The sequence below is a fragment of the Aegilops tauschii genome, chromosome 2, assembly GCF_002575655.3.
Source record: "Aegilops tauschii subsp. strangulata cultivar AL8/78 chromosome 2, Aet v6.0, whole genome shotgun sequence".
Taxonomy (NCBI): domain Eukaryota; kingdom Viridiplantae; phylum Streptophyta; class Magnoliopsida; order Poales; family Poaceae; genus Aegilops; species Aegilops tauschii.
In genome coordinates, this window is record NC_053036.3 from 459,329,782 (window position 1) to 459,349,271 (window position 19,490).

The window sequence follows — 19,490 nt, forward strand, 5'->3', positions numbered from 1 at the left end:
TCATGCATAGAGTTCAGTACACAGAGTTCAGTACACAGAGTTCAGTACATAGACTAAAACATCATAGGCGGCACACAGGCTCGCGGCGAATGGCTTTAACACTACAAACAAGCCTACATCAGTCCCAAGAGGTACTGTGGAGGTAATCGTAGCCCGACAGCTGGCAGTGAGGCAACGGATAGCCCTCCACGTCAGCAGACTGGGGGCCGCGGATACTCAGGTGTAGAGCCCGACGCTCAGGTGGCAGAAGAGGACCAAGTGCGGGAGAGTAGCCTCCCACCTTTGGCCAATTGACACCGTGGGGCATCACGGTCCTGGCTGGGTAGATCGCAGAACGCGGTACCTGTCCAGACCGGACAAAGGGGTGCAGCACCGTCAGAGCACGGTAAAGGTGCTGACGGGTGGTGTACATCTCGTGGCGAAGAGCTCGGTTAGCTCGATCCAGCCCATCAGCATGCAGAACCAGGTGCTGATGGTAGAAGGGCTCTCGGGTGACAGTGGAGTAGGCAGCAGTATAGTATCCCTCTGCACCAACATCAGAGGCGATAGCAATGTGCCTGAAAGGGGAGGTGTCCAACTCCCGATACTCTCCACGAAGACGTGTCAGAGCAGCATAGGCTGCATCGTGGACAGCCATATCGATGGTCACACCAACACCATGTGCGGTGTGCAGCACACTAGTGGAGTCGTACTCCCGAGAGTAGAGGTGGACGATGGCACGGTACTGCTCCTGGTTAAAGTCCTGGTACTCCTCGTAGACGGTGTACTCAGGGTGCCAGTGATAACCCAGATAGGTCATCATCTCAGCTAGCACCGCAGGTGATCCCGAGGCACCAATGGCCATCGTGTGGCGAACAACCTGCCTCGTGGGTTCCATCTGAAAGCAAAGACGTTTCAAAGGAGTCAAATGACAGTGTGTGAATTGATCAAAATACTATTCTGAGAAACAACTATGGCTTATCCAACTTTGGGGTGAATGTGGTCATGGGATCCTAGTGTTAGAGTTAGTAAATTCGTTTAACCCGAGTAGAAGAGAGTTCAGAGTCCCAGAGTAAAGGTCGAGGAGTAAAAGATACTAGTACCACCCAATGGCGACGTGGGCCCGTAAGCCGCACAGCCATGTTAGTAAAAGTTTGCAATGTCTAGACTCGACTTCGGCCAAGGAGTGTGGAAGGGGGTTTCCTACAGGCAGTCGGCTCTGATACCAACTTGTGACGCCCCCGATTTGACCGTACACTAATCATGCACGCAAATGTGTACGATCACGATCAGGGACTCACGGGAAGATATCACAACACAACTCTACAACATAAATAAGTCATACAAGCATTATAATACAAGCCAGGGGCCTCGAGGGCTCGAATACAAGTGCTCGATCATAGACGAGTCAGCGGAAGCAACAATATCTGAGCACAGACATAAGTTAAACAAGTTCGCCTTAAGAAGGCTAGCTCAATAGTAGCAACGATCGAAAAGGCAAGGCCTCCTGCCTGGGACCTCCTAACTACTCCTGGTCGTCGTCAGAGGCCTGCACGTAGTAGTAGGCACCTCCAGTGTCGTAGGTGTCGTCGTCGATGGTGGCGTCTGGCTCCTGGACTCCAATATCTGGTTGCGACAATCAGATAGATAGGAAGGGGGAAAAGAGGGAGAGAAGCAACCGTGAGTACTCATCCAAAGTACTCGCAAGCAAGAAGCTACACTACATATGCATGGTTATATGTGTAAAGGGGCATATCAGTGGTCTGAACTGCAGAATGCCAGAATAAAAGGGGGATAGCTAGTCCTGTCGAAGACTACGCTTCTGGACATCTCCATCTTGCAGCATGTAGAAGAGAGTAGATTGAAGTCCTCCAAGTAGCATCGCATAGCATATTCCTACCCGGCAATCCCCTCCTCGTCGCCCTGTTAGAGAGCGATCACCGGGTTGTATCTGGCACTTGGAAGGGTGTATTTTATTCAGTATCCAGTTCTAGTTGTCATAAGCTCAAGGTACAACTCCGGGTCGTCCTTTTACCGAGGGACACGGCTATTCGAATAGATAAACTTCCCTGCAGGGGTGCACCACATAACCCAACACGCTCGATCCCAATTGGCCGGACACACTTTCCTGGGTCATGCCCGGCCTCGTAAGATCAACACGTCGTAGCCCCACCTAGGCTCAACAGAGAGGTCAGCACGCCGGTCTAAACCTATGCGCGCAGGGGTCTGGGCCCATCGCCCTAAGCACACCTGCACGTTGCGAACGCGGCCGCGAGCAGACCTAGCAACCCACACGATCACGGCGGTTACGTCAAAGCGGTCCAACACGGCGCGCGCCACTCAGTCGCTGACGTCAAAAGAGCTTCGGCTGATACCACGACGTCGGGATACCCATAACTACTCCCACGTAGATGGTTAGTGCGTATAGACCAAATGGCCAGACTCAGATCAAATACCAAGATCTCGTTAAGCGTGTTAAGTATTCGCGAACGCCGACCAGGGCCAGGCCCACCTCTCACCTAGGCGGTCTCAACCTGCCCTGTCGCTTCGCCACAAAGATCCACTTGCGGGTACTCCTACGAGCCGACCCGACTTTAGTCATCTCAGGTGTCATGTATATAATATATAAGTATATGCTCGTGTCCACCGCCCAGGTGATCACGGCCCGATAGTATAGCACAGCAGACGGACAAGAATGTAGGGCCACTGATGGAAAACTAGCATCCTATACTAAGCAGTAGGGTAGCAGGTAAGGGAAACAACTGTAGCAACAATGACAGGCTATGCAACAGAATAGGATTAACCGAAAGCAGTAACATGCTACACTACTCTAATGCAAGCAGTATAGAGGAGAGTAGGCGATATCTGGTGATCAAGGGGGGGGGGCTTGCCTGGTTGCTCTGGCAAGTAGGAGGGGTCGTCGACTCCGTAGTCGAACTGGGCAGCAGCAGTGTCGGTCTTGTAGTCTACCGGAGAGAAGAGGGGGAAGAAACAGTAAATACAATGCAAACACAAGCATGACGATGCGTGACATGACAGTGAGCGGTGCTAGGGGTGTCCTAACGCGACGGTAGGTGGTACCGGTGAAGGGGGGGAACATCCGGGAAAGTATTCCCGATGTTTTGCGTTTTCGGACAGAAGGACCGGAGGGGGAAAGTTGCGAGTTCGATAGGTTAGGGAGGTTTGGTGGACGCACGGACTGCGTATCCGGATTCGTCTCGTCGTTCTGAGCAACTTTCATATAGAAAACATTTTCATCCGAGTTACGGTTTAAAAGATATGAATTTTCAAAGTTTATTTGAATTTCTGGAATTATTTAATTAACAGAAAAAGGGATATGACGTCAGCATGACGTATGAGTGACGTCAGCGGTCAACAGTTCGGGTTGACTGGTCAAACTGACAAGGGGGACCCACCTGTCATACACAGTGGGTTAACAGAGGATTAAACTAATTAGTTTTTAGTTAATTAACTACTGGGCCCACCTGTCAGTGAGAGATTAATTAAACTAATTATTTTTATTTATAAAACATTTTCTTTTTTTAATTTTTGTGGCGGGGCCCGCATGTCAGTGACTGGGCCTGCCCAGTCAGCAGTTGACTGGGGGCCACTGGCAGTGACCCAGGGGGTGGCCCCAGGTGTGCCACGTCGGCGGCCGGCGCCGGCGCAACTCCGGCGACCAAAACCGCGGCGGTCCCTCGCGGGAGTTGGCCGGAATTGCACTACGGGGCTCGGGGAGGAACGGGGCTAGGCCCATTCGAAAGAACTCGCAGCGCAGCATCCAGGGGTGGCCGGGGCTTCGCCGGACTCGGCCGGAATCGGCGCCGGCGAGCGGCGGAGGCGGCGGCGCGCACGGGTGCCCGACGGAAACAGGGCTACGGCAGGCGGTCGAGCAAGCGGAGGGGCTGGGGAGCTTCTACGTGCGGTGGGGAGCGCTGTGAGCTTGAGCCCGTGACCATTTGGTCACCGGAGACCCGCCGGCGGCGAGCTCCGCGGCGCGGCGTTCGGGCGCGCGTGGGGGAAAAGCTAGGGAGCGTGGGCGAGCTAGCGGAGTGGGGGAGGTGGTAGAGGAGCTCACCGCGTGGCGCAAGAAAGGCCCGTGGGTGCTTAGGAGCAGCAGGTCGGCGCCGGGGAAGAAGGGGGTCGCCGGCGTCCGAGGTTGAAGGCGAGCTCGGGGAGGCCGTTGCGGTGGCTCCGAGCTTCGACGGAGAGGCGGAGGGGGTGTAGTCGAGGGCGGCGACGTCGTACGACACGGCGGGGTGGCGAGTGGGGCACGGTGGCCGCGAGAACGACGGGAACGGCGGCGAGTGCGTCGGGCGTGGGGAAGAGGGGAGCGGCGCGGATCCGGGGGAGAGGCGCAGAGGCCGAGGGAGTGAGCGGGGTGAGTGGGAGAGAGGCCCGAGGGAGTGGGGGCCGCTGGCGCCCTTATCCTCTCGCGGGGTTCACCGCCGGCGAGGTGGTGCGGCGGCAGCGCGCCCCTGTTCCGACCGGGTCGGGGGAACAGGGAAGGGGCGAGGGAGGAGGTGGGCGGGGCCGGGGGCGCGGGGGTGCGGCCCAGTTTGGGCCGGGGGGGGGGGTTCGGTGCAGATGGGCCACGGGTCCAGTGGGGGGGGAAGGCCTGCTCCCCTTTTTTTTTCTTTTCTCTGACTGTTTCTCTTTTCTGTTTTCTTTTTATTTGTTTATTTCCTTTTCTGTTTTATTTCATTTAAAGTATTTAGGCATTTTATAAAAAGGAGTTTTCTCCACCATAATTGCCACTGTATTATTTAGCACCCACAGAACATTTTTGTTTGAGTTTTTGAAAACTTTTATTTTTCACTTTAATTATATTTGAAGTTTGAACTAGGAGTTTGACAGGGGTGTGGTTCAAATGTGATCAAGCCCTGTTTAGCAACATGATTAGCTTAATCACAGGGGGTTACTGTAGCATGATTCTCAGGGTGTTACACGGAGATTATCGAAGGTTTCCCTTAAGTCATCTATCAGGGTTTCCTCCTTGATGGACTTAACCACAATATCGTCCACGTAAGCGTGAACATTGCGCCCGATCTGTTTATGGAGACAATTCTGTACACAACGCTGGTAAGTCGCCTGCGCACACTTGAGCCCAAAGGGCATAGAGACATAGCAGAAGGCTCCAAAGGGAGTGATGAACGCCGTCTTCTCCTGGTCCTTAACTGCCATCTTAATCTGATGATACCCGGAATAGGCATCCAAGTAACTTAAGCGTGCACAACCTGCCGTAGCATCAATGATCTGATCAATACGGGGGAGAGCAAAAGGATCAGCCGGACACGCCTTGTTCAAGTCCGTGTAGTCCACACACATCCGCCAGGTGCCGTTCTTCTTAAGTACAAGCACCGGGTTAGCCAACCACTCTGGGTGAAAAACCTCAACAATGAACCCGGCCGCCCAAAGCCGGGCCACTTCTTCACCAATAGCCTTCCGCCTCTCTTCGTTAAACCGTCGAAGGAACTGTCTGAACGGCTTAAATTTTGGATCAACATTGAGAGTGTGCTCAGCGAGTTCTCTAGGTACACCTGGCATGTCAGAAGGTTTCCATGCGAAGATGTCCCTATTCTCACGGATGAACTCGATGAGCGCGCCTTCCTATTTCGGGTCCAGATTTGCACTGATGCTGAACTGCTGAGACGAGTCACCTGGAACAAAATCAACAAGTTTAGTCTCATCAGCTGATTTAAACTTCATTGCTGGTTCATTCTCCGTGGTTGGCTTTTTCAGAGAGGTCATATCTGTTGGGTCAACATTGTCTTTATAAAATTTCAACTCTTCTGTGGCACAAACAGACTCTGCATAAGCCGCGTCACCTTCCTCACACTCCAGAGCCACTTTCCGGCTGCCGTGAACCGTAATGGTCCCGTTGTGACCCGGCATCTTGAGTTGTAAGTACACATAACACGGCCGTGCCATGAACTTGGCGTAAGCCGGCCGTCCAAATATGGCGTGGTAAGGACTTCTTATCTTGACCACCTCAAAGGTCAACTTCTCCACCCTGTAGTTGTTCTCATCACCGAAGGCCACTTCCAGTTCGATCTTGCCGACTGGATAAGCCGATTTACCGGGTACCACACCATGGAAGATAGTATTTGACTGGCTGAGGTTCTTATCAACTAGCCCCATACGACGAAAAGTCTCATAATAGAGGATGTTGATGCTGCTGCCTCCATCCATGAGTACCTTTGTGAACTTATAGCCTCCCACTTGAGGAGCCACCACTAAGGCCAGGTGGCCCGGGTTATCCACCCGGGGAGGGTGATCCTCCCTACTCCACACTATGGGCTGCTCCGACCACCGTAAGTAGCGTGGAACCGCCGGCTCAACAGCATTAACAGCCCTCTTGTGAAGCTTCTCGTCTCGTTTGCACAAACTAGTGGTGAACACGTGATACTGTCCACCGCTAAGCTGCTTTGGGTTGGTCTGATAGTCCCCCTGTTGCTGTTGATGACCCTGACCAGACTGTTGATTAAAGCCCCCTTGACCGTTCTGAGGACCGGAATTTGACCCGCCGCCCGGGCCATGAAAGCCGCCGGCGCCTGAGCCGCCACCCGGACCATTGTAGTTTTTAAAGGCCTTCATGATAGCACAATCCTTCCACAGATGAGTCGCTGGCTTCTCTCTAGAACCGTGTCTCGGACAAGGTTCATTCAACAGCTGTTCCAGAGAAGGTCCTGACCCGCCGCCTCGGGGAGGGGGCCTCCCCTTGCGTCGCTGGTTATTACCTTGAGAGTTGGTGTTGGCTACAAACTCTAGGCTGCCATCGGCCTTGCGCTTGCCTCCTCCTTGGTTCCCCGGGCTAAACTGAGGACCCTTGCCGTTGCCGTTCTTCTTTCCCTTCCCTGCCCTTTCATCATCTGAAGGGGGATCCTTGGTACCATCGGAATCGGCGTACTTGACAAGAGCTGCCATCAGTGTACCCATATCAGTACATTCACGCTTAAGCCGCCCGAGTTTCATCTTTAGGGGCACAAAGCGACGGTTTTGTTCCAACATTAAGACTGCAGAGCCGGCATCCATCTTATCCGATGAATGTATGATCTCCTTGACCCGGCGAACCCAATGGGTCGTGGATTCACCCTCCTGCTGCTTACAGTTAGTCAGATCCACGATTGACATAGATTGCCTGCAGGTATCTTTGAAGTTTTGAATGAACCGGGCTTTCAGCTCAGCCCAAGACCCGATGGAGTTCGGCGGTAACCCTTTCAACCACGTGCGGGCAGTTCCATCTAACATCATGGTGAAATATTTGGCCATGGCTGCCTCGCTGACTTCCAGCAATTCCATAGCCATCTCATAACTCTCGATCCAGGCTGCCGGCTGTAAGTCTGCTGTATAGTTAGGCACCTTCCTAGGTCCTTTGAAGTCCTTGGGTAGACGTTCATTACGGATAGCTGGCATCAAACACGGGACACCCCCGGTTCTAGTAGGGATACCCGCATCAACGGACATCGTTGGATAAGCCGGGGGGTCTGGTAAGCCATCACTTGAGGCGCCTACTCCGCCTCCTGGCGTGCTTGGTCTGCTACGTAGAAGGCTCCATTATGAGCCGGGCCATGACCAGGGGGCGGGTCATGGCGTCGGACATTACTTGAGCCGGTCGCCGAGACCATGTGCGGCTGTAACTCGGGCTCTGCCCTAGACGAGGGGTTGAATGGATCCTATCCCGGCTGTAGGAGTACGCCTCTTGCTGCGCCAGCGCTATCTGGAGGAGTTCTCTGACCCGGCGGGTCTCAATAGCCGTCGGAGAGTCGGCATCAACGGGCAGAGCCGCCAGCCGTGCCGCTGCGGCGACCATGTTCTCCAGCGGGTTATTATAATGGCCCGGGGGTATTGGCACATACTGAGGTGGGGCGGGGGGCCCCTGGGGAGGCCCCATCACTCGTGGTTGAATAAGGGGTCCAGATCCAGGTGCTACGACCCCCGGCGGGTGACTAGACCCTGCACCCGGTGTGTTGAAGAGGTTGCGCGGATCGTAAACCGGCGGGAGTCGAGATTGAGCCTTTTGATGCCTCCTTCTCATGACCTCATTGGCCGCGTTCTGATCCATCGTGAGTTGGAAGGACTGCGCCTGAATCAGCTGAGTCTGGGCATCGAGAGCCGCCCGCTCCGCAGCCAGCCTGATCCCTTCCGCTGGAAGGTCCTCTTTAGCTTTTATCAGATCCAATTTTAGCTGTGCCACCGCCGCATCATGCTGACCTTGATCCGCCGGGTCGACCGTTGCGGTTAACAGGGCCGTCATCTTATCCGTGAGATCCATCAGCACCTGAGCCAGGGAAGGCACCGGGTTTTCCGATCCGGAAGCGGGGTTCTGAACAGGCTGCGCACCAGCCATAAAAACTCCAACCTGACTTGGCGGCTCAAAAAGGTCTGGAATACTGCTGCCATCGGAATAACTCATGAGCCTGCCATCTTGAAGTTGGTACAACGAGTTTGACTCATCAGCGGCCGACTCGCCATCAGAGCCGGCGGCCGCCTCATCCCCAGACCCAGATGGATTAGAGGGCCCTCCGTGGATGCATCCCACAAAAGCGCGCTTTAAGGCAGGCCGGGCCCGGGCGGGTCATGCGCGCTGAGCCGTTTCGATGAGACCGGCGCGGAGATCCGGCTCGGGGCCCGGCTCTCCAATCTTGCCGATGAAGACATGAATTCCACCGAAGGGGACCCGGCACCCGTACTCCACTGAGCCGGCGTCGGGGCCCCAGTCCGCATCGTCGATGTAGAGCTTGCCGCGACGACTATTGGTCATCCGGCCCACAGCGTATCCCTTGAGCCCTTCGAAGCTGCCCTTCAAGAACTCAAATCCACCCTGCGCCAGCCCCACGGTGGGCGCCAACTGTCGTGGAATTGTCACGGCAGATGTCCTCAAGTTAGGACTTAGTCGTGGAGCCATCGCAATTAGGAAGCTTGAAGGGGTTAAGTGGGACAAGGAACACGAGGGTTTATACTGGTTCGGCCCCTTACGGTGAAGGTAAAAGCCTACGTCCAGTTGAGGTGGTATTAATCAGGGTTTCGATAACCAGGGAGCTAAACAGCTATGCCCGGCTCTCGATCAGATTGTTGTCGCCCCTAAACCGCTGCCGGGTCGTCCCTTTATATAGGGAGGTTGGCACCCAGCGGCCCTTAGAGTCCCGGCCGGCTCATAAGAGTGTCCGGCTCGGACTCTAAACAATACTTGCCTTACACTACAAGTCTACTATAACAATAATGATAACTACGGGCAATAAGCCATCGCCGGGTCTCAGCCCATCTCTGGCCCATTATCTTGAAACTTAGCTCCGGGCTTCTGGCAATGACCCTTAGTGTAACCCGGCCCTCCTGGCGGGTGACTCCAAGGTCTATATCCTCAACAAAACCCAAATATCGGAGAAGAAATACGAGGCTATAAGCAATCATGCATATAAGAGATCAAAGAAAACTCAAATAACTTTCATGTATAGAAAGATAGATCTGATCATAAACTCAAAGTTCATCGGATCCCAACAAACACACCTCAAAAAGAGTTACATCATATGGATGTCCAAGAGACCATTTTATTGAGAATGAAAAGAGAGAGAGAGAGGAAGCCATCTAGCTACTAACTACGGACCCGTAGGTCTACAAAGAACTACTCACGCATCATCAGAGAGGCACAAATGGACATGATGAATCCCTCAGTGATGGTGTCTAGATTGGATCTGGTGGTTCTGGAACTTGCGGCGGCTGGAATTGATTTTCGTCGACTCTCCTAGTGTTTCTGGAATATTGGTGTATTTATAGAGCAAAGAGGCGATGCGGGAGGCCACCGAGGTGGGCACAACCCACCAGGACTCGCCTGGGCCTCTAGGCGTGCCCTTGTGTCTTGTGCTCACCTCGTGCTCCCTCTTCAATACTTATTTGGCCCATTGGATGTCTTCTGGTCCAAAAAAACCATAAAAAGTTTCGCTGTGTTTCGACTCCATTTGGTATTGATTTCCTGCGATGTAAAAAACATGCAGAAAACAGCAACTGGCACTTGGCACTATGTCAATAGGTTAGTACCAAAAATGATATGAAATGACTATAAAATGATTGTAAAAATCCAACAATGATAATATAACATCATAGAACAATGAAAAATTGTAGATACGTTGGAGACGTATCAGTGGCCTCCCGCACCGCCTCTTTGCTCTATAAATATCCCAATATTCCAGAAACCCTAGGGGAGTCGACGAAAATCAATTCCAGCTACCGCATGTTCCCGAACCACTAGATCCAATCAAGACACCATCACAGAGGGGTTCATCATCCTCATTGGTGCCTCTCCGATGATGTGTGAGTAGTTCATTCTAGACCTACGGGTCCGTAGTTAGTACCTAGATGGCTTCCTCTCTCTCTTTTGATTCTCAATACAATGGTCCCCTGGAGATCTATTTGATGTAACTCTTTTTGCGGTGTGTTTGTTGGGATCCGATGAACTTTGAGTTTATGATCAGATCTATGTTTTTATCCATGAAAGTTATTTGAGGCTTTTGATCTCTTATATGCATGATTACTTATAGCCTCATATTTATTCTTCCAATCTTTGGTTTAGTTAGGCCAACTAGATCGATTTTTTGTTGCCATGGGAAGAGGTGCTTTGTGATGGGTTCGATCTTACGTGCTTGATCCCAGCGACAGAAGGGGAAATGACACTTATGTATCGTTGGTATTAAGGATAACAAGATGGGGTCTATTTATACATATATAGATCTTGTCTACATCATGTCATCGTTCTTATTGCATTACTTCGTTTCTCCACGAACTTAATACACTAGATGCATGCTGGATAGCGGTCGATGTGTGGAGTAATAGTAGTAGATGCAGGCAGGAGTCGGTCTACTAATCTTGGATGTGATGCCTATATAATGATCATTACTTGGATATCGTTATGATTATTTCAAGTTCTATCAATTGCCCAACAGTAATTTTTTTACCCGCCGTATGCTATTTTTCTAGAGAGAAGCCACTAGTGAAATCTACGGCTCCCGGGTCTCTTCTTTATTATATTTTCCTTTGCGATCTATTTTTATTTGCTTTTATTTTCAGATCTATTAATCCCAAAATACAAAAATACCTTGCTGCAATTTAATATTATTTATTTTATCTCGTGTCCCCGCGAGATATATTTATCCAATCTACTACAATTTTACCTATCTTTTTACTCGTGAGGGATTGACAACCCCTCTCTTACGTCAGGTTGCAAGTATTTGTTCTTTGTGTGCAGGAGCCGTTTACGTGGTGTTGCATGGTTCTCCTACTGGTTCGATAACCTTGGTCTCATCACTCAAGGAAATACCTACCATAGATGTGCTGCATCATCCCTTCCTCTTTGGGGAAATACCAACGTAGTTCAAGCCGCATCAAAAGGAATTTTTGGCGCTGTTGCCGGGGAGACATCATCAACATACACCAGGTTCCTAATCACAAATCTCATCTCCTTGCAATTTACATTATTTTCCATTTGCCTCTCGTTTTCCTCTCCCCCACTTCACAAAAATTTGCTGTTTTATCCGCCCTCTTTTTCGTTCGTCATTTTTTTCGTCGGATCCGTTTTGAGTGCAATCTTGTTGCGTAGTCACAATGACTCAAGATAACACCAAGTTGTGTGATTTCTCCAATACCAAAACAAATGATTTTATTAGCACTCCGATTGCTCCACCCGCCACTAGTGCGGAGTCTTGTGATATTAATGCCTCTTTGTTGAATCTCGTTATGAAAGATCAATTTTCTAGTACTCCTAATGAGGATGCCGCGTCCCATCTTAACACATTCGTGTAATTATGCGATATGCAAAAGAAAAAATATGTGGACAATGATATGGCGAAGTTGAAATTATTTCCATTTTCTTTACGAGATCGTGTAAAATTTTGGTTTTCTTCTTTGCCTCGTGAGACGTCTCCAATGTATCTATAATTTTTGATTGTTCCATGCTATATTATATTCTGTTTTGGACATTAATGGGCTTTATTATGCACTTTAATATTATTTTTGGAACTAACCTATTAACCGGAGGCCCAGCCCAGAATTGTTGTTTTTTGCCTATTTCAGAGTTTCACAGAAAAAGAATATCAAACGGAGTCCAAACGGAATGAAACCTTCGGGAACGTGATTTTCGGAACGAACGTGATCCAGAGGACTTGGACCCTACGTCAAGACATCAACCAGGAGGGCACGAGGTAGGGGGCGCGCCTACCCCCCTGGGCGTGCCCTCCACCCTCGTGGGCCCCATGTTGCTCCACCGACGTACTTCTTCCTCCTATATATACCCACGTACCCCCAAACTACCAGATACGGAGCCAAAAACCTAATTCCACCGCCGCAACCTTCTGTACCCGTGAGATCCCATCTTGGGGCCTTTTCCGGAGCTCCGCCGGAGGGGGCATCGATCACGGAGGGCTTCTACATCAACACCATAGCCTCTCCGATGATGTGTGAGTAGTTTACCTGAAACCTTCGGGTCCATAGTGTCAGGACCGGTTTTTCGGGTTATTAATTCTCCAGAAAATGGCCCTTGTGCTCACCAGCCCCAGGATTACTGTTAGATGATGAGACACCAACTTGATACAGAAATTCCAAGCAAGGTACAAAATATGTAGTACAAGACCATTGTGGCCTATGAGTACAACACTTGGTTTCTAGTGGTTGATGGCGGAAGCGGTTTGTGGTTCATCTGCGTCTATGGGACTCCATTTCCCACAAGAACAGCTGACCAGGATAACTCCTATCTTCGCGAGGCTGCTATCATCATTGCGCAGGTTCCGGGGCTGTCGTCGTAATGCTCTTCTCCACGCAAGAAATCTGGCCAAGACAATAGCCAGGGACAAGCCAGTGAGTACGTTTGAATGTACTCGCAAACATCAAGAACACGGGTATAATATATCACAACATGCTCCGAAATCTTCTATGACCATAACGTCTGTCACGAAATAAACGAAAATTCATGATGCACGCATGCATGTTATTCATGAAGAATGCATTACGGGAGTAGAAATAGAATGCACCGATCGAGTGTCTGAAGCGACACCTCGAAAGGAAAATAAAATAAAACATGCCTCAGTCCGGCGTCTGAGCGACACCACATAAAGGGCTTATAAAGGATAAATAAATGACAAACATGCCGCAGTCGGGCGTCTGAGTGACACCATATAAAGGGCTTATAAAGAATAAATAAATAACAAGCATGCCGCAGTCGGGCGTCTGAGCGACACCACATAAAGGGATAAAGGATAAATAAATAACAAGCATGCCGCAGTCGGGCGTCTGAGCGACGCCACACAAAGGGCTTATAAAGAATAATTAAATAACAAGCATGCCGCAGTCGGGCGTCTGAGCGACGCCACATAAAGGGCTTATAAAGAATAATCACAGTGAATAGCCAGGAGGTAGAACCGTCCCAGGGATACTCAATAATTCAAATAAAATAAATGGTTAGTCCACAATAATAATAATCATAATCCACATGTGTCACAGTTCATAATCAATGTTCTGGTTTAGCAGTTTTTCCTCCGTAGACCGACACTAAGACCGACACTTGACCCATCCCAGACTGTAGTCCTTAACCATGGACACGGCTATTCGAATAGATGTTTTATCTCTGCAGAGGGTGTACTCTTTACCCACGGGTAACAGATTTCTTTAGTCCATCGGGACTAATTCCGTCTACGGTCTTTTAATTGAAAACACGCCTGACCTGCACACACCAGCTTAACTTGTCGTTGTCTGGAATCACCCACAACACCTTTCAAGCAAAACTCTAAGTGGGGAGGTTACAACCTCGACGTAGCATGGGATCAAATTTATATCGCGCGCTCTAAGGGGTGCCCCCCTTTCGGTCCCAACCGGAAACACCCATGCCCCCGGACCGGATGACTGGCTTTAATCCATGGCCATGGGACCCTCATCACGGCCTCTCTGTACGGTGTGTGCTAGGACGGGGTTGACAACTTACTGAGCCGTACCCTACCTGTGGCAGGGACAAGTGGTAGTACGAAGCAAGTATGGGGGTTACTGGAACAAGACTCGATCTACGGCCGACTCAGGAGGTTCAAGTATTCCCTGTATGAATAGCATAACAAATATATTTCCATTAACAGATAAACTCACCACTCATCAAGCCTCACCATGCCATACCGGACATACTCGTCTCAACGAGGAACTAGGGACAAGCTCGTGTCTACCCAAGACCGCGACTTTCCCGGCTTCCTTCCGGTATGCATGAGAAGTTTACAAGGGTGATTACCATCACCAGCATATCCATTTTTAACAGTAAAGCATCTCCATCATGCACTCATGCGTATGACTTTATCGTCACACAAAAATAACGTATGCTGCAAGTCAAGGTGGTGCTATAACCGTATCAACAACACACAAAAATATTATGCCAGAGTTCAGAATGCTTGCCTTCAAGAGTGTGCAAGGGGGTGCACTTTTTGAAAGTTGCCTTTTTCTCCAAAATCCTATTTTGAGAAATATTCAAATAGCACGTATTTCAAAAACAGTACAAAAAGTTGTCCCAAATATTTTTGAAATAAATCTTAAAATAAACTAGATGAAATTTGAGAGAGGTAGGAAAAAGAATCAACTCATTTGGAGTTTTATTTTGAAAGATATAGCCAGTCAAAGTTTAGTCAAAGTTCTATTTTTAATAAAACCAGAAAAGGAAACGTTTCGGGGGAGAATACGCTTTCGAAGCAGAGGAGACGTACTTTGGGGGTTTACGCGACCACTTAAACACGCGGTGGCGGGGCTGGGTCACTGACAGTGGGTCCAGCGGACCCACTGGTCAGGTTTGACTAGTCTCTCCTCCCTCCTCTTCCTCTGCCCGAACGGAGGCGGGACTCCGGCGATCGCCGTCAATGAACGGCGGCTCCTCGAGGGCACCTGAGGGCAGGGATGCATCCGCCAGACCGGGGCGGTCCTCCCGGTGGTCGTTGGGTCGACGGTGGTGGAAGGAGTCGCCGGCGGCGAGCTCCGCGGCGGAGGGGGCTTCGGGTGGTTTGGGGGTTTCGAGCTACGGTGGTCCTTGGTCGAGTTTGAGAGGCGGGGCGGCTCCGTGAGGTCGAGGGGAGTGGTATGGTGGTAATAGATGGCCGAGGAAGGCTATGATGGCGACGGATTGGACCGGAGCGTCGCGGCTGCTGAACTGGCCGGAGACGGGGAAGACGGCTACCAACCGTCGATTGCTTGCTGAGGGGGTTGCTATGGGGTGGCCTGGGGTCGCATGGGTGCTCGGAGGAGCTCGGGGGCCTCCTTATATTGGCGTTCGAGGCTGGTCCCGCGGCGGCTGTGGATAGGATCGCCGGTGACCGTCGTTCTGTAGCCGCAGGGCGACGTGGCGGCGACGAGCGCGTGCCGACGAGTTTGTGGATGAGCTCGGCCTGTTCACGAGGGCAGCTGGCGCGCGCGGGTGGTTTGGGCGGCGCCGTCCGTGGCAGGAGCCTACTGCCGACGCCGGCGTGCCGCCAAGGGCTCTGACGGCGGCGCTGTAGGGCGTCAGGGGCGGCTCTGCGACGCGGGAGGGGGCGGGCGTGTTGGCTGCGAGTGGGAAAGGCCAGAGCGGGCGCGGGGAGGCGGCCGTGTGACGCGGCGGCTCGGGCGCCCACACGTGCAAAACGTGCGCTCTGGGCGTGCCCAGAGCACGCACGGGACGTGCTCGACGTAATGCCAGGGCAGCCTAGAGTGGTAGAGCGCGGCTGGCAATTAGCAGACCTAGGTTAGGAGTAGCTAGGATCTTAGTGGACATGCTGGATGGGTCAGGGGCTCAAGTTCATAATGCCAACTAGAAAACATGCCAAAACTGTCCATGAACACAAGGTGTTCGACAGAATGCTAAGTGTATCTAGGCAACTCTTGGAGTGGCCAAAAACTCCAGACCAGTGTCTCTTTAGGAGCTAAAGAAGGTGGTAAGGTTAGACTGGCAAACACAGAAACTTGTTAGTGCAAGTTTCTGAGAAAACCAGTTTTGGGCAGAAACTAAAAGCTATCATTGCATGCACTAAAAATCCTCCAATGGGTCCACTCTCCTGGACTTAAGGGTTTTGTAGGGAGGACTACAAGCAGGAAAATGCTCATGGGCACTAGAGCAAAATAAAATAGGGTTGCAGTACAAATCACCAAACTGGACCAGAATGAAAATGAGGTTGATTCACTCAAATTTTTCAAAGAACATCACTGGATTTTTGCATGAAGTTGAATCACATGCATCTACTGACATCTCCAAACACTTGGAAGAATTTTTAGGGAGATATTTAAATAGGTTGTAGTGCAAAAATACCTACTGGACCAGATTTGATAAGTTGATGTAGAGCTCAAAATCTCCAATAACCAAAAGATGTTTTTGCATAAAAGTGATGTGGGAACATCACATGACATCCCCAAATTTTGGTGAAAATTTTAGATGCATTAATCAAATGGTTGCAGTGCAAAAGAGGCTCCAAATTTTTGAAAGGTCATTTTAAAAGAATAACACTCAGGAAGAGCAATTATGCAAATAAATCCACTGATAAAGAATTGTTTTATTGGGAGAGCATACAAGTCCAATAATACTTTTGAAAAGTTTCCACTTGAGGTAAAAACCCACAATATTAAAGAGAAGAGGGGTTCTGAAATCAAAGATAAATCCAGAAAACAAAAATTTTAATTTTCCTGGCAAAATTTTAATTAATAAAACAAGGTCAAAATTTTGGGGTGTTACAACACTACCCCCCTTAAGAAAAAATCTCGTCCTCGAGATTTGCTAAGGTTTGTTTTAAAAATAATACTCCCATTAGTTGAAACCAAGAGTTTGCTCATAGCACAAACTTAGGGTACAATCATAAGCTGCAACACACAAATAAACATAGCTATGACGTTTACAAGGAAAACGGCAAAAGGACAGGGTCCTGAGAAAACGTCTCTGGTACAGGGGCACACTCTTCTTCTATCGGGGAAGCGGATTGACCAGTCGATGAACGCGTCTCTCTTGGTCGGGCTTCAGTGGTCTGCCGATGGCGATCTGAGGATTTAAATCAGCGAGGCTCTGGAGATAACCCATTATCCGCTGAGTCAAACGCTCCTGAGCGAGAACATACTGGGCAAGGTTGGCCAGTACTGGATCTCTCTCAATACGCCCACCGGGAAAAGATGCTACTTCTCCGGGTGCTGCGCGACTCGGAAAATAATATTATCCTCGTTCGCTGGCATAGGGTACCGCGAATCGAAGACGAGCAAGCGCTTCGTACGCAGCAGCTTCTATGGCCATATGCGGAGTCGGCATGGATTTCCCCACGAAGGAAACTTCCGTTGGGTCTTGGTTTGGGTTTACGGGAGGGATGTGCACCACTGCCCAATATTTCGAGGTGGAAGGGGTGATCCTCGATTTGAGCAGCTCGTACTGGGGCGGATGGATGGCACTCATGGTACTGCAGGTAAAGTCCCACAATAACTTAACAAAACTACCCGGGGTTGCGTCTGGAGTTCTCAGATAAATACTGCGGGTCGGCATGGCAAAGAGATGGTTGTGCGTGTTGTGCACAAGGTGAGGGGTGCTTGGCAAGGTCACGAGGTGGCCTCTCATATAGCACTGGGGCTGGGTTACTTACCGAGGCGAAGGGTAACTGGTTCTGTTCTATGGGTCGGGGTCAAAGCCACAGATACTCATATCTCACAAATGTGACGTATACTGTGGGTGTCGTCGGGGTGGTTTTGGTAGCTGCGCCCGGAATTTAAAAATGTAACTGTACGCTAACGTACAAATGCATGGCTACTATTCAAAGATAGGGGCGCACAAGCAGACAACATTTAATAAATGCGATAGAGGATCACATAATTACAAGGCGTAGAAATATTAAGGCTCGCTACTACTCGAGCAACTTAGTCTACTACGTTAATGTCTAAGTGGGCTGGCCTTGCGGACATCGAGGCTTCTCCACGGGTTTCACCATCGGGATTAGCCGAATGAGGTTGAGGGGCTGCAGGGTCGGGGTAGCGATGATGACCATCGCGGGGGTTGTTGGCCACAATCCCATTGGAGCGTGTTCCCAAAAGGCGACGAAGCACTTCGGGGGACACCAAGGTATTTTGGTCGATGGTTGGGGCAGACCTCAAGGGCTCGATCGGGTGTCCGAACAGCACGACTGGGTTGTCGGCGTCGGACTCCACTTCTCTTCTCGCCGGGGCTCGGCGAACCAGTTCTCCACGAGCTGCGATCAGATCAATGGTGATTTGGTCGAACAGTTCCTCTAGTGCACTTACATAGCGCACCAGATGCAGCAACGCAGGATCCGTCTCGTGATCTCCGTTGGCAACCTGGGCGGCCTACCATACCTGTCACGGCTGGGGTAGTAGTAGAACGAGCGACAGTTAACTCTGGGCGACAAGTGCCGGAGTTGAACTATAGCTTCTCGAGCTGCCAGCTGGATGGCTTGTGGCTCAAAGGAAGTTGTCCTTCCAGTGAACCTGTAGGGGCGTTCTGGTGATAGACCCCTACCATAGATGTGTACAGTGGCCCAGAACTGATGGCTCTCACCGCTCATGAGTCCTTGGTACACAACATATTCTGGGGGCTCTTCTAACGCGTATGCACGGCGGGTGAGGTTTGCGAGCACGGTCAAAAAACCTCCAAGGTTGGTGGCTGTGGTCTCATTGTGAACAATGGGGCCAGGCATCGCAGCTTGGTTTGGTAAAGGGGCTGTGTTGTGCTGTGTTGAGGCTAGCGTGCCCTTTTTATAGAAAAGGGGGACGGAGTCTTCCTTCGCATGCTTGCGAATGAGACATGTTAGGTGTCGGTCACTGGCGCGTGATCGACAGGCTAGGCTGATAGGTTGGGCACCGACTGCCAAAAGCGTCGGGGTCACTGTGTGGGTATCTTACATGAGAAGCTTGGCCGGGGTTGGGTTAAGGTCTGGTGGGTTGGTTAACCTAGGTTTATTGACCTGGCTAAGATAGGATTAGCCAATGGTCAGCCTGGCTCTGATACCAAGTCTGTCAGGACCGGTTTTTCGGGATATTAATTCTCCAGAAAATGGCCCTTGTCCTCACCAGCCCCAAGATTACTGTTAGCTGATGAGACACCAACTTGATACAGAAATTCCAAGCAAGGTACAAAATATGTAGTACAAGACCATTGTGGCCTATGAGTACAACACTTGGTTTCTAGTGGTTGATGGCGGAAGCGGTTTGTGGTTCATCTGCGTCTATGGGACTCCATTTCCCACAAGAACAGCTGACCAGGATAACTCCTATCTTCGCGAGGCTGCTATCATCATTGCGCAGGTTCCGGGGCTGTCGTCGTAACGCTCTTCTCCACGCAAGAAATCTGGCCAAGACAATAGCCAGGGACAAGCCAGTGAGTACGTTTGTATGTACTCGCAAACATCAAGAACACGGGTATAATATATCAAAACATGCTCCGAAATCTTCTATGATCATAACGTCTGTCACAAAATAAACGAAAATTCATGATACACGCATGCATGTTATTCATGAAGAATGCATTACGGGAGTAGAAATAGAATGCA